Below are 13,745 nucleotides of genomic sequence, written 5' to 3' on the forward strand. Positions count from 1 at the left end.
TGATATTACAATGTTATATCTATTTCTCTTCTTCATCAGAATTTAATATTCTTATGCAGTTGCTACTGAAATACTGTTTTACGAGTCTATGTTGTGTTTTTGTTTTGTTTTCCTATATGGAGATGATAGATAGGAAGCTGTTAGCTAATTTATGTAAGTGTGTTCTTATTCTTATCAGAATTGTGAATAAATCAGGTCTCAGTTTTTTTGGGATTTTCTTGAATGGGAAACTTCAGATATGCCAAATGTGAATTTACTTAAAAAGTGGATTTTATACCATCTGCACATCCCTAAATGAGGAAAATATAATGTAGAATATGTGACTTAGGAACTAGGATCATAAATGACAAGGGTCTGGTTTTTTTAAATAATAGGTAGATAGGGAACTGTCACATATAATTGATTTAAAAGAATTTTTATTGAATGCTATGCCTCACATTGACTAAATACATTTAAGCATACTTTCTCTTGAGATGCTTAGAAAGTGGAAAAACTAGAGAATAAAAAATTGGAAGAAATAAATTAGAGAGTAAATGCAAAACAGTGTGTTGCAAATTAAATTAATTTAAATAATTGAATGCAAATAGTGCGTTGCAAAAAAAGAAACACTCAGCGGGTTGTGTTAAGTACTGTGGGATACTGAGAGGGAAGAGAGCAGGATTGTTTTGAGCAGTTGGAAAAGTCCTCGCGGAATTGTTGGCATTTGAGCTGATCCTTGGAGAAGGGACAAGATTTAGATGTTGGAAGAAAAAGGAAGAGCATGACAGGAGCAAAGACAGAAAGGGGGGCTCGGGAGGCATATGTGCGACGTGCTCGAATGGCGGGCAGAGAGGGCGGCGGACGGTTTTGTTAAAGTAACGTTGCTGTCACAGAGCCATAGCAGATGTTTTCAATATTAGAGGAAAGAAGCGTTATGTAAGCAATTCATGCTTATTCAGAAAGCTTCAATCCCCGCAGAGGGGTGTGAAGTAAAAAATCGGAGTCATCCCACCTCCCCAGGCCCCAGCAACCCCACTCCCCAGGGGCAACCCCTGGTAAGAGTTCCTGCTACATTTTTTCCCCAGAAATTGGATCATACCTACATACTGTTCAGCATCTTGCTTGTATTCACTTACCACATTCAGTACTTTTCAGATTCTTCTTACATCGGTACCTATAGTGGTACCTCCCTGGGTTTGTTTTTTTCTGATTGCATAGTGGTCAGTCACAATGGATGAGTCTATCACGATTTTGCACTTTCCAATTACGTTGTTGGCTTCGGGTTTTTGTGATTACAAAGAATCCTGAAAAGAATGCCCTGTACATAGATCTTCGCTTACATCTGGGAATAGTTCTATAGGATGTATTTCTAGAAATTGCTGTGCCAGATCATACATTTTAAATTTAGGTAAACGTTGTCAAATCACTCCACAGGCAGGCTGCACTATTTTACATTGTCCCAACAGCATGGAAAAATTCGTTTCCCCAGATGCTCATCAGCATGTATTCATTCACTTTTTAATAATAAGATCATTCTTATTAGTAACGAGATTTATTCATTTTTACTAATCTTATCTGTGAAAAAAGTGTCTCGGCTTTTTGGTAATTTTTGTAAAGTTGAGCAACTTTGTGTATTTCTTTTTTATTAAGCTACTTATGTCCTTTGCTATTTGTTTCGTAGATTATCTTTGTATTAGGATCTTGTGGGGATTTATTGTCATTTATGAAATTCGTCCTGTGTACTAAGTGTTGTCGATTTTTCCTAGTTTGTCGTTTATTTATTCATTTTTTTTTAGTACAGTAAATTTTAATCTGTTATGAAGCCAGATTTATCTAGGCTTTTTCTTTGTGACTTCTGTTTCCCATCAGGCTTAGAAAGGCCTTATCTAATCTCAGATTCTAAAACCATTCAGGGCCAGCCCCAGTAGTCTAGTGGTTAAGTTCAGCACTCTCCTCTTTGGCGGCCCAGGACTTACACCACTTGTCTGTTGGTGGCCATTCTGTGGTGGTGGCTCATATTAAAAAAGAGGACTGTTGGCAACAGATGTTAGCACAGGGCGAATCTTCCTCAGCAAAAAAAAAAAAAAAGAAGATTGGCAACGGATTTTAACTCAGTGTGAATCTCAGCAAAAAAATAAAAACATTCAATTGTTTTACTTCTAGTAACTTATTTTAATATTTGAATTTATGCTCCATCTATAATTCATTGTAAAGAATGAGGTAAGGACCCCATATTCCTACAAATAATTATCAAGTTGTTGCCACAATTTTGAATCATCCTTCTTTTTCCCCACTGACTTGAAATGCCATCTTAATATGTTTATACTAGATGTGTATCTGGGTACATTTTTGGGCTCTATGTTCTATTTCACTGATATTTCTATTTCTGTGCTATTATCAAGCTGTTTTAATTAACTGTAGATTTATAACATAATTTAATAACTGGTCGGACTGGTCTCATTCTTCTGCTGTTTCAGGTTTTTCCTAAGTATTCTCACGTATTTATTATTCAGGTTGCATTTTGAATAATTTTATGACGTTCTCTACTATGCCCTAAAAGAATTGGCATTTTGATTGAAATCATATTGAATCTATAAATTTAGGGAGAACTGACGTGTTTATAATTTTGAATCTTCCTGTTCATTTATGCAAGTGTTTCTTTTGTATTTCAGCAGCATTTTCAAATTTTCTTCAGGCAGATCTTGCCCATTTCTTGGTGAGTTTATTCCTAGGTATTTCATCTGTTAATGCAGTTGTGAGTGAAATCTTTACCCTTCTGATTGTTTGTATGGAGGAAATGTACTGATTTTTAATTACAGATATTGTAACCAGTGCCTTATTTAATTATTTTGTGAATTTTAATAGTTTTCTGATTATTTCTTCGCAGTTTTCAAGTATTTAAGCACTCCACCTGCAAATAAAGATCATTTTGCCTCTTTTCAATTTTTATACATCTCATGCAGTTCTCTTAATATTCTGTATTAAGTTGAACATCCAAAACTGTGTGAAATCATATTTTTTTGCTTGATATTAATATAAAGGAATTAGGAATTATACTAGATGTGACCTAGTAGGAATGTTTTACCTATTTTTTTACTTAAAGCCTGATGTTGGCTTTTGGTCATTACATTAAGGAAGTGAGCGTCTATTCTGGGTAACTAACAGTTGTGGTTTTTATTTTTTGGGGTCAGGAATGCATGTTGAATTATCAAATGAGTCTCAGCGTCTATTGAGCTATTCATGATTTTTCTCCATTGGCAGATTAATTTGGCAAGTTTTAAAAATAGATTTCCAGGGCTGGCCCCGTGGCCGAGTGGTTAAGTTCGCGCGCTCCGCTGCAGGCGGCCCAGTGTTTCGTTGGTTCGAATCCTGGGCGCGGACATGGCACTGCTCATCAGACCACGCTGAGGCAGCGTCCCACATGCCACAACTAGAAGAACCCACAACGAAGAATATACAGCTGTGTACCGGGGGGCTTTGGGGAGAAAAAGGAAATAATAAAATCTTTAAAAAAAAAAAAAAAAAAAATAGATTTCCAAACACTGAACTACACTTACACTCTATGAATTCATTCTATTTGGTTATAATACATAATGCTTTGAATATCCGACCTGACTCTAATGAATATTTCATTAGCATTTTCGCCTTGATAAACATGAGCGATACTGGTCTCTGGCTGTGTGTGTACCGTCTGGGCCATGCTTCTAACAGTCATAAGGTGAGTGTTTGGAGTATGACAATAATAGTGGTGAAATGAGAAGACACATCCCCATTTCTTTTGATTCCTGAACAATGAGAGTGAAAAATCACTTCGAATCATAATTAGCCACTCTAAGATTATAGGACAGTTAGAGCTCTTACAAAAAGAGATAAGGAGGCCTTCCATTGCATCTCATGTCCATTTCAAACTTCATCAGAGTTGCCCGGGGTATGTAAGATATATGTGTGTTAAATATATTCTGTGTACTTTGAGAAACTCATGTATGTTTTATTAACAGATACACGGAATATTTGCATTTCCTTTTTGTCCCATCGACTTCCCCAGACCAGTGTTGGTCATAACGTAGACACTGGTAAATGCTTATTAAATGAATCCTATTGAATGTGTAACTTTAATGGCTAAAGACGGTTCCCATTTCTGGGGTGTCTAGTTTGCACCAGGCCCGTTACATGCATTATCTCATTTGATCCTCACGAGAACCTGGAAATAGGTGTTGTTATGCTCATTGTGAAGCTGAGGAGGGGGCTCTGGGAGGGGGCTACTTGGCCCAGGTGTCTTCCCGCCGAGTGTCAGAGGCCGTATTCAAGGCCAGGCGTGCTCAAATGCCAAGCCCGCTCAACTGCCAAGCCCACGCTCTTCTCCGCCCTTACCCACACCATGGCTTACACACAATCAGTTCCAATCTGTGTCTGCAAGTACATTTTCTGAAAACAAAATTTTCTTGATGTGTGTCTCAATCAATAAAAATGAGAATATCTGTCATGAAAAAAACTCAAGCATGACAAGCAATGTGTGACCCTTCCTTTGGGGGGCCATTTATCAATGATCACACGTTCCAAGCAGGTTATTTCACTTCATCTCCAATCTATGAAGGAATTGGGATTTTGTGAAGGTAAATAATTGGCAAGTAATTTAATCTACCAAGAGTTCGCTAAGTGGCCCAGGCAGGATTTGAACTCAGTCTTTCTCCAGGGCTAGTGTTCCGAGTCATTGAGCTATATTATTGGATTATGTCTGATGTTGACATCTCACTGGTATAGACTGCTCTTTCTTTGAAAGGCTTATCCATGCATACTTTTAGGTACTCTGTTAAAATTAAAGGTATGATATCATATCAGAAGATATTATTTATAATGTCCTTTCAAAAAATTAAAGTAGCAGATTTGAGTTAATGAGAGAGTTAAAACCAGATTATTGCTATTAACACCAATTTGTACATCACTGAATTATGAGTAATTGGCAATATTAAACAGAGTCTTCAGCTTGCTGAAACTTCATTAGCACAAGATATACATAACTTAGATCCAGGCACGAGGTGGCCGAGCTCCTAACCAGCTGGGTAGGTGTCACTTAAGTAGGAAAGTGGCAAGAAAAGCCCTATTTTTCTCATGTCACGCTTGATTAGTTTTGCCTTATAAGTTGACTTACTTTCAGATTTATTATACCTAGTAAACACCAAAGTTATATGAGCCAAGCCATAACTGATAAATCTCTTTAAAATATTTGTGTATAGGGGCTGGCCCCGTGGCCGAGTGGTTAAGTTTACGTGCTCCGCTGCAGGCGGCCCAGTGTTTTGTTGGTTCGAATCCTGGGCATGGACATGGCACTGCTCATCAAACCACGCTGAGGCAGCGTCCCACATGCCACAACTAGAAGGACCCACAACGAAGAATATACAACTATGTACCAGGGGGCTTTGGGGAGAAAAAGGAAAAAGAATAAAAAAAATCTTAAAAAAAAAAAATATTTGTGTGTAGTTTCATCCATTGCTGGTGGGAATTACTGCCAACTGGTTCACTGGGAATTTGGGAATATTTATTAAAATTACAAAATTATACAAACCCTTTGACCCAGCAATCCACTTCTGGAGGTTTATCCTGCAAATACATATGCTTACTTTCCAAATGAAGTTTACCCATTAGACAAATTGATATGTGATTTATGAACAAGCTTTTAAGGACACTTGCAGTTTCCGGTGCTGCATGTAAGCTTGGAAGTTGGCACTCTGTCCTAACAAGTAAAAAGCTGAACAGATTGAAAAATCAACAACTCTTTTTGGATCCATAAAAGAGAGGAGGACACAGGGCAAACCTCTGGTCCCAAGATTGGAGAGACAGGCAGGCCAAGACAGGAGCAGAGGTGCCAACTCAAGGACACCTCAGCTATGATGACAAACTGCTGGGGGCTCAGTATGGACAAGCATGAGAGTTCGAAACTCCAGGGGGGCCCAATCATTTGCAGTCCAGAGGCACAGGCTCGCTCAGACTGAGACCAGATCTCAGGGCTGTAGGACGCCTCCTCTCCCCCACACCACATCCTGACGTTGCTGAAGGCCTATTCACAGCAGCGTGTTCCTTTCACCCAGTACATCATGTCCTGCTATTAAGAAAAAATTACAGGGCATACCAAAAGGCAAAAACACAGCAAGCATCAGAAGCAGACGTGGCAGGGATGTTGGAACTATCAGACCAGGAACTTAAAACAACTGTGATGAATGTACTAAGGGCTCCCATGGATAAAGTAGACAGCATGAAAGAGCAGATGGGCAGTGTAAGGAGAGAGAAGGAAACCCTAAGAAAGAACCAAAAGAAAATGCTAGTGACAACGCTGTAATAGACACGAGAATGCCTTTGATGGGCTTCTTAGAAGACTGGACCTGGCTGAGGAAAGAATCTCTGAGCTGGATGATGCATCAATAGAATCCTTGAAAACTGAAAAGCAAAGAGAACAAAGACTGAAAAAAACCAGAATATCCAAACACTGTGAGATAACCACAGAAAGTGTAACATATCCGTAATGGGAATACCAGAAGAAGAAAAAGAGAAAGAAACGGAAGAAATATTTGAACAAGCTGTTGGTTTTTGGGGTTGTTTTTTTTTTTTGGTGAGGAAGATTGGCCCTGAGCTGACATCTGTTGCCAATCTTCCTCTTTTTTTTCCTCCCCAAAGCCCCAATACATAGCTGTATATCCTAGTTGTAAGTCATTCTAGTTCTTCCATGTGGGATGCCGCCACAGCATGGCTTGATGAGTGGTATGTAGGTCTGTGCCCAGGATCCGAGCCAGGAAACCCTGGGCCGCCAAAGTGGAGCATGCAAACTTAACCCTACACCACCAGGCCAGCCCCCATAAATAGGTTTACCTCCTGGAAGGGCTCACAGCTGAACGCGCAGAGGGGACATAAACGTAAATAAATGATTGTAATGACCTGCCATAGATATTTAAAATAATATGGATCCCAGAAGTTAATTGACAACTGAAGAGTTAGGGGGAAGGTTCCAGAGAAACAGATTTTGGAAGGGTGAAAAGAGAGTTTGCCTGGGCAAAGAGGAGGGGGCCTGGAAGTGCCAGATGCATTCGGAACCGGGCAGGGCAGGGATGATCACGCTGGGAGCACTCAAGGGGAGAGTGCATGGGAGCCACATCTTTCCAAATTCATCTGGTCTGTAACACACGCCCTCTGATTGTTCCTTCCGATTTTGCTCACATCTGGTTACCTGGCCCCAGACCTTGGTTCTGGCCCTGCGGCCCCGCCTGCCTAGCCCGGTCTGACTTGTTACCATGAAGGTGCCCCTCGGCCTACCGTGGCGGCTGTGTTCTCTGTGCCAATCACCCCACCCGGCCCCGCCTGCACCCTCACTCCCCCAGCGGCTCCCTGTTGATTTCTGGATTCCGAGCCTGCCCTCCAGGGCACGTCCTGAGTCCCCCATCACCTCCCGCTCCCCCTGCCTCCCGAGCGATGCAGACTCTGGCAGTGATAGAAAGGCTTACCAGATAAAATACGGGGCATAATTAAATTTGAATTTCAGAAAAACAATGAGTACTTTTCATATAAATATGTCCCAAATATTGCAATACTTGGGACAAATATAAGCATCCCGTATACTTATGCTGAAAAAATTAACAGTCATCCCATTCCAGGCTGGCTGCCTGCAGGATACAAGGACTTTCTCCACTCCTGCTGGAGGTCCAGGGTTGGCCTGGGGAAGGAGAAACAACCTGCCTCTGGCTGGGCAGTGTGGCATTCAGTTTTATCAGGGATAAAAGCATTCGTTTCTCTGTCTGTCTGCCTCTCACGTCTCTCTCTCAACTAGCTCCAGAGGTAAGGAAAGGGCAGGGCTGGGTTCGTTATCATCATAATCGCTGACTCTAACCCGTGTCCTGTTGGGGTGCTGCCCCGAGAGCATACCCAGCAGGCCTTGTTAACACTGCGGCTCCTATGGTGTGGAGGGCTCCTGCGGGTCATCTGTCGTAGGGCCACGTGGGTTACTGCAGAGATGTCCCTTTTGCCAGCCAGTCCCAGGGGCTCCTTCAGACTCGGCAACCCTGTGGGCTTCTGTGCTATGTTTGGGACTTGGGGACCTTTTCCAGATGGCACCTCTGCCGGGTCTTGCTGTCTTCTCAGAGTGCGGCCTGGGAGCTTGCAGGGCAAACCCCAGCCCTCTTCTCCTCCAGCCCTGAAGAAGTGCTTTCATTGTGTGTGTGTGTGGGGTGGGGGTGGGGGAGGGGGGCGGGAGGGAGCCCTCTCTCCCGCCTGCCCCTTTCAGGCACTCGGCTGCTGCCTGCAAACCCTACTTTCTGCCTCGGGTTTAAATCACCGAAAACAAAAGTCTAAGAGGGAGACATTTTGCTGGCGATGTTTTGCTTCCCACCCTGGCTGCTAACTTCTCCCGAGAGAAGGAAAACGAAGCTTAATTATTTGTTTGAACTGCGAAAAAGGAAAAGGAAAAAGATAAGGAGAAAAATAACAAAAACATCAAGAAATATTATCCATCTGCATATGTAATAGGTTTATATACTGGGACCTCACCAGGATGAGGATTTTAAAGAAAGAGAAAGAGAGTGGGAAAGACAGAGAGAGTGGGAAAGACAGAGAGAGAGAGACAGAGAGAGCCCGCGAGCGAGGAGGTGCTGGGTCCCGTAAGGGTAATAAAGCAATAAAGCTGTGGTCTCAGCTTGAAGCCCCAGCAGCCTCCCCCGGGGGGAACCTCAGTCCCCACTCCAGGGCTATTCTGTCCCTAGCAGGGTCCTAGGGTGGCCTGAGTGACACTACCCCCTTCCCCCCCATCCCATGGACCCATGGCAGTTCTGCTGGCCCAAGGCCTGCCCTGAGCAGCTCCTGCCACTCTAGCCATTAGCCCTCTGGCCTGAGATGTTTGGGATTTTTTTTTTTTCTTCAAATTTTTTTTTATTGAGTTATTGATAGGTTACAATCTTGTGAAATTTCAATTGTACATTAATGTTTGTCAGTCATGCTGTAGGTGCACCACTTCACCCTTTGTGCCCACCCCCCACCCCACCTTTCCCCTGGTATCCACTAAACTGTTCTTAGTCCATGATTTTAAATTCCTCATATGAGTGGAGTCATACACAGATTATCTTTCTCTCGCTGGCTTATTTCACTTAACATAATTCTCTCAAGGTCCATCCATGTTATTGCAAATGGAACGATTTTGTTCTGTTTTGCAGCTGAGTAGCATTCCATTGTATATGTGTACCACATCTTCTTTATCCATTCGTCTGTTGCTGGACACTTAGGTTGCTTCCACGTCTTGGCTATTGTAAACAGTGCTGCAATAAACACTGGGGTGCATAGGACTTTTGGGATTGCTGACTTCAAGCTCTTTGGATAAATACCCAGTAGTGGGATGGCTGGATCGTATGGTAGTTCTATTTTCAGTTTTTTGAGGAACCTCCATACTGTTTTCCATAGTGGCTGCACCAGTTTGCATTCCCACCAGCAGTGTATGAGGGTTCCTTTTTCTCCACAACCTCTCCAACATTTGTTGCTATTAGTTTTAGATATTTTTGTCATTCTAACGGGTGTAAGGTGATATCTTAGTGTAGTTTTGATTTGCATTTCCCTGATGATCAGCGATGATGAGCATCTTTTCATGTGCCTATTGGCCATCAGCATATCTTCTTTGGAGAAATGTCTGTTCATGTCTCCAGCCCATTTTTTGATTGGGTTGTTTGAGGGATTTTTTTTTAAGGAAGCAAGAATTGGACTTTCTATCTTGTTAGCCTATGATTCTTTGAGAAAAAGCACTTGTGAAAGGGAAACAGAAAATGGAAAACAGTTTACTTTGTCATGTCCCTGAACTTCCGTGCAGTTCACTTTCCTCGGTGATAAAAGGAGGATACCCCACCAGTGGCGGCCTCAGGGCTGTTTGAGGAGCACACGAGCCAATATTTGTAAAGCACGTAGAAAAGTGCACATGGTAAGTGCCCCCTAAGTGTCAGTCAAACAGAACAAGTCAGTCACTGAGCTTCACCTCTGCGGGGGACAGAGCCAACCCAGAGGGGCCTCACACGGCCCAGGCCCCAAGATCCCGCCCACCTCCCCCAGTGTTCAACTCTTCAGTTCAGAGGCTGTTGCAAATGACAAACAGGACAGTGGGTTAAAGTAAGCTTCCATTTTTTGAGCAAAACATTCCCTTCAATTTTAATTCACAAAATTCACACTTAAAGAGTGTAATTCCCTTCTCTGAAGCTAAGGATAGCGTGAGTCAGCAGAGATTCTGTTAGTTTCCTAAAAGTAGCTGCTTCCCCGGGGAATGCACTGCTAGTCCAGCAGGGCCCGCACTGCGGGTGGAGCTAACACACAGGCAGGGCGCTCAAGCTGAGCCAGCCTCCGCAGGAGCCGGGCTGTGAGCGAACGGACAAGGGCCAGCAGTGACGTTGTGTCACTATTTGCTTGCAATGTTTCTGCATGCTACCTTTGGGTTAATGCAGAATTAAATAGGTACTCAACAGATGGGGAAACTGAGGCACTGGGTGGATAGGAACTTGTCCAAGGTCAACAGCTGCTAAGGGGTGCCTTTGACCTGGGTTTTCTAAACCAGAGCCTAAGCTCTGCCGCTTTCACTGTCAGGCTGCCTTTCCAGATGGGCAGAGTACAGAGCTCAGGCGAGGCCCCCGGCAGGAAGGGGCAAAGGCAGGGGGTGGCCAGCAGTTCCACCAGAGAGCACACCCTGTACCGCTACCAGGTTTTCAGATACGGAGCAGCAGGGGACAGTCATCAGAATCGTGGCCCTGCCCGACCCCTCCCCTCGCTGCTCTTTCCCCACCCTGTCCCCTAGTCCTGGCGGGAGAAAGGCCAGAGGACTCGGCTGTCACCTACCCCACTACAGCCTCCCCTGCCCTTCCTCGAGGCCCAGGAGTCTGCAGGGCAACATGTGGCCCTTTTTCCTCCAGGGAATAGCTCTTCTCCTCCTTTTTCCTTAGAGGTGGAGCCTTTCTCCCCTTGCCCCTTGAGTCATCACTGCTTCTGCCCTAGGCCAGCTCTCTCAGGGGCAGCTCCGTGATAAAATGCCTAAGTTTGACACCCAGTTCCCTGAATTTCTAGCTCTGTGAATCTGGGTAAGTAATTCAACCCCAGTCAGCTTGGTCAGCCACACAATGGAATGGCAGAACAGGGCACACGGTCCACGGGATTATCTTGAGGATTAAAGGAGCTAACACATGTAAAGGATTTAGAATGGTGCCTGGCACACAGTAGGTGCTTAATACATGTCAGCTGTTATGATCACTGTCTTCAGCAGAGGGCAGGGCGTGGCAGCCTGCACAGTGCCCAGAACACCTGCCTCCCCGAGGCACAGAGGAGACCTGGGCGTTGACTGGCCCCGGGAGACCAGTCCTGTTGCCACAAATAGGCAAAAACAACCAAGCAGCTGCTTGTGAGCACACACCAGTGTTTTTTCAAAAGTAGCACTGGTGCGGTCAGCTGAAAACCTGCAACTGGAAAATACCTGAAATGGGATTGGGTTTTTCTAATTTTAAACTCTTCACTGTACTGCGGAAGGAATCTAGTCCCAACTCACAAAAGAAACATCACAAAAGAAAACAGAGAAAAAACAACCCAGCATCACTGGGAAAATGTAAAGACATTGGTTCTGCTTTGGCCAGAGGAGGCGTATTAATAAGGGCTCCTGTTCAGAATATCACACGTATTAATAGGAAACCCACAACTTCCGCTGCCGCTGAGTGCATGCTGGAAGGGGTGCCGGCTCCCCAGCATGGCTGAGGCAGGCATGAGTCTGTTTCCCCAGTCCTCAGATTCTGCCCTTCCTGAGTGGGGATGCTCAGCACAACGTGAGAACCAGCCGTCTAGGTGACCTCTCGGCTGGTTTCCGCCCAGCGTCCCTGAGATGGATGCCTCCTCAGAGCCGTCAGATTTAGGTGCCTAGACCCCGAAAACTTGCCCTGGTGGGACAACCTGGGAATCTGCACGTTAAACCAGCTCTCCAGGCGATTCTCAGGCAACATCTGTAAACACAAGCATAAAATCCAGCTGATTACAACCAGGCAGATATGGTCTGGTTCGACCTCCATGATCACCTTCAGAAACTGATAAGTCATTCTGCCCGAGTTTCCCATGGAAACAGGAAGCTGAACAACCTGCTCTGTCTCTTTGTCCAACAGAAGCAATCGGAAAACTCACTTTTCCTTTCCAGTTAACACAGCTGAGGCAGGATCACACTCTAAGAAAAGTTCATTTTTATATGTTAGCTATTTGTGGAACTGTTTCCCTTTCGTTCTCAGTACTTAATGGTCGTTTCCAGAGAAAGCTTAGGTTTCAAACCTTAAGAGTCTACACAGAAGCAGCAAAGACTTTGCTGAACCCCAAATCCATTGTTTCCCCGAGATAATTGTAATCTTTCCTCACAACTCCCTCCCATTTCATGGTCAATGACTTTAATAGGTTTCTCATTTCCTGATCCCCAGGAGCTGCTCTCCATCTGGTTTTGTTCCAGACAATGCAGAAGATGCTAATTCAAGCTCCCTGAACGTCCCACGCAAGCGAGCTTTGGTCTCAGGGATGGGCCCGTTCAACAGCTCTTTGCAGATCAGTATAAACCGGTACTCAGCGGGGCCCAGTGGCTAGACTGGTTCCAACCATTCGGGTGAAGTCTGCGATGGGACAGTCAGATGAAATCTTTCCCCCCACAGAGCAAACTGGTTTTACAGATTACCTATTAAAAATCACAATAAAAGTGAAAAAAAGTCAGAAGGGCCATTCTTTTTTTTTTTCAGTTTATTTTTCCTTCTTCTCCTCAAAGCCCCCCAGTACATAGCTGTATATTCCAGTTGTGAGTGCCTCTGGTTGAGCTCTGTGGGACGCCGCCTCAGCATGGCCCGATGAGCGGTGCCATGTCCGCGCCCAGGATCTGAACTGGCAAAACCCTGGGCCGCCAAAGCGGAGCGCACGAACTTAACCAGAAGGGCCATTCTTTCACAAAGAGGTGATATGTATGCTTCACATTACCATTTTTTCTTAAGTAGAAAATCAAGAGAAATCTGGCCATCACATGGCAGGCTGAATATTTGTAAACTGAAGGCCAAGAGATGAGTGCTAACCGACTTTGCAGATCCGAACCTGAAGGGGTAGGAGATGAAGCCAGACCATCTGTGCCACAGAACCCCAGAAAGGTTCCGGAATCGGAGGTGCTGGAAGGCAGGGGCGTGAGGAGGGGACTGCCTGGACATCTGTGTGAGAAGTGGTTGAAGCCCTAGAGAACCCGCCCACCTCGCCCGCCAGGCAGCTACTCCCCCACCCTCAGAAGGCTGGGGCTTACTTTCTGAGGAGGTTGAACTAAAGTGGCTGTAGTTTAGCTGTGGCGAGCACAGGCGGGGCCAGGGTGTTGTGAAAGCCTATACACTGGATGAGACCCCCAGGCCCCGAGATGTTGGCAGTGAACTGCAGGAAACTGAGAGATTCCTCTCTGGAGAAACTGACTGGCCAAAGAGAAAAACCCAAAATATAGTGAAGTTTGGGATCTCCCGGCAAAACCGCCAAGCCTCTGTCCTAGCAGCCGACCTGTGCAGCCCGCTCCGTGGGAAGGCCACCCATGCACAGATAGCTGTCGGTCAGCTTTGTGAGGTCTCACTCCCAAATGCAAATGGATAGCCAAAGGTCACTGGGTATCTCGGGGAAATCTCAAACATGAAAGGCAAAAGCAGAACCAAACAAACTTGGAGAGAATAGAGAGAAGTGCAGGAGATGAAGAAAACTTCCACAAAACCATAAATGTGATCAGAGAGAGA

This window comes from Equus przewalskii, chromosome 1 (assembly GCF_037783145.1).
Source record: "Equus przewalskii isolate Varuska chromosome 1, EquPr2, whole genome shotgun sequence".
Lineage (NCBI taxonomy): Eukaryota > Metazoa > Chordata > Mammalia > Perissodactyla > Equidae > Equus > Equus przewalskii.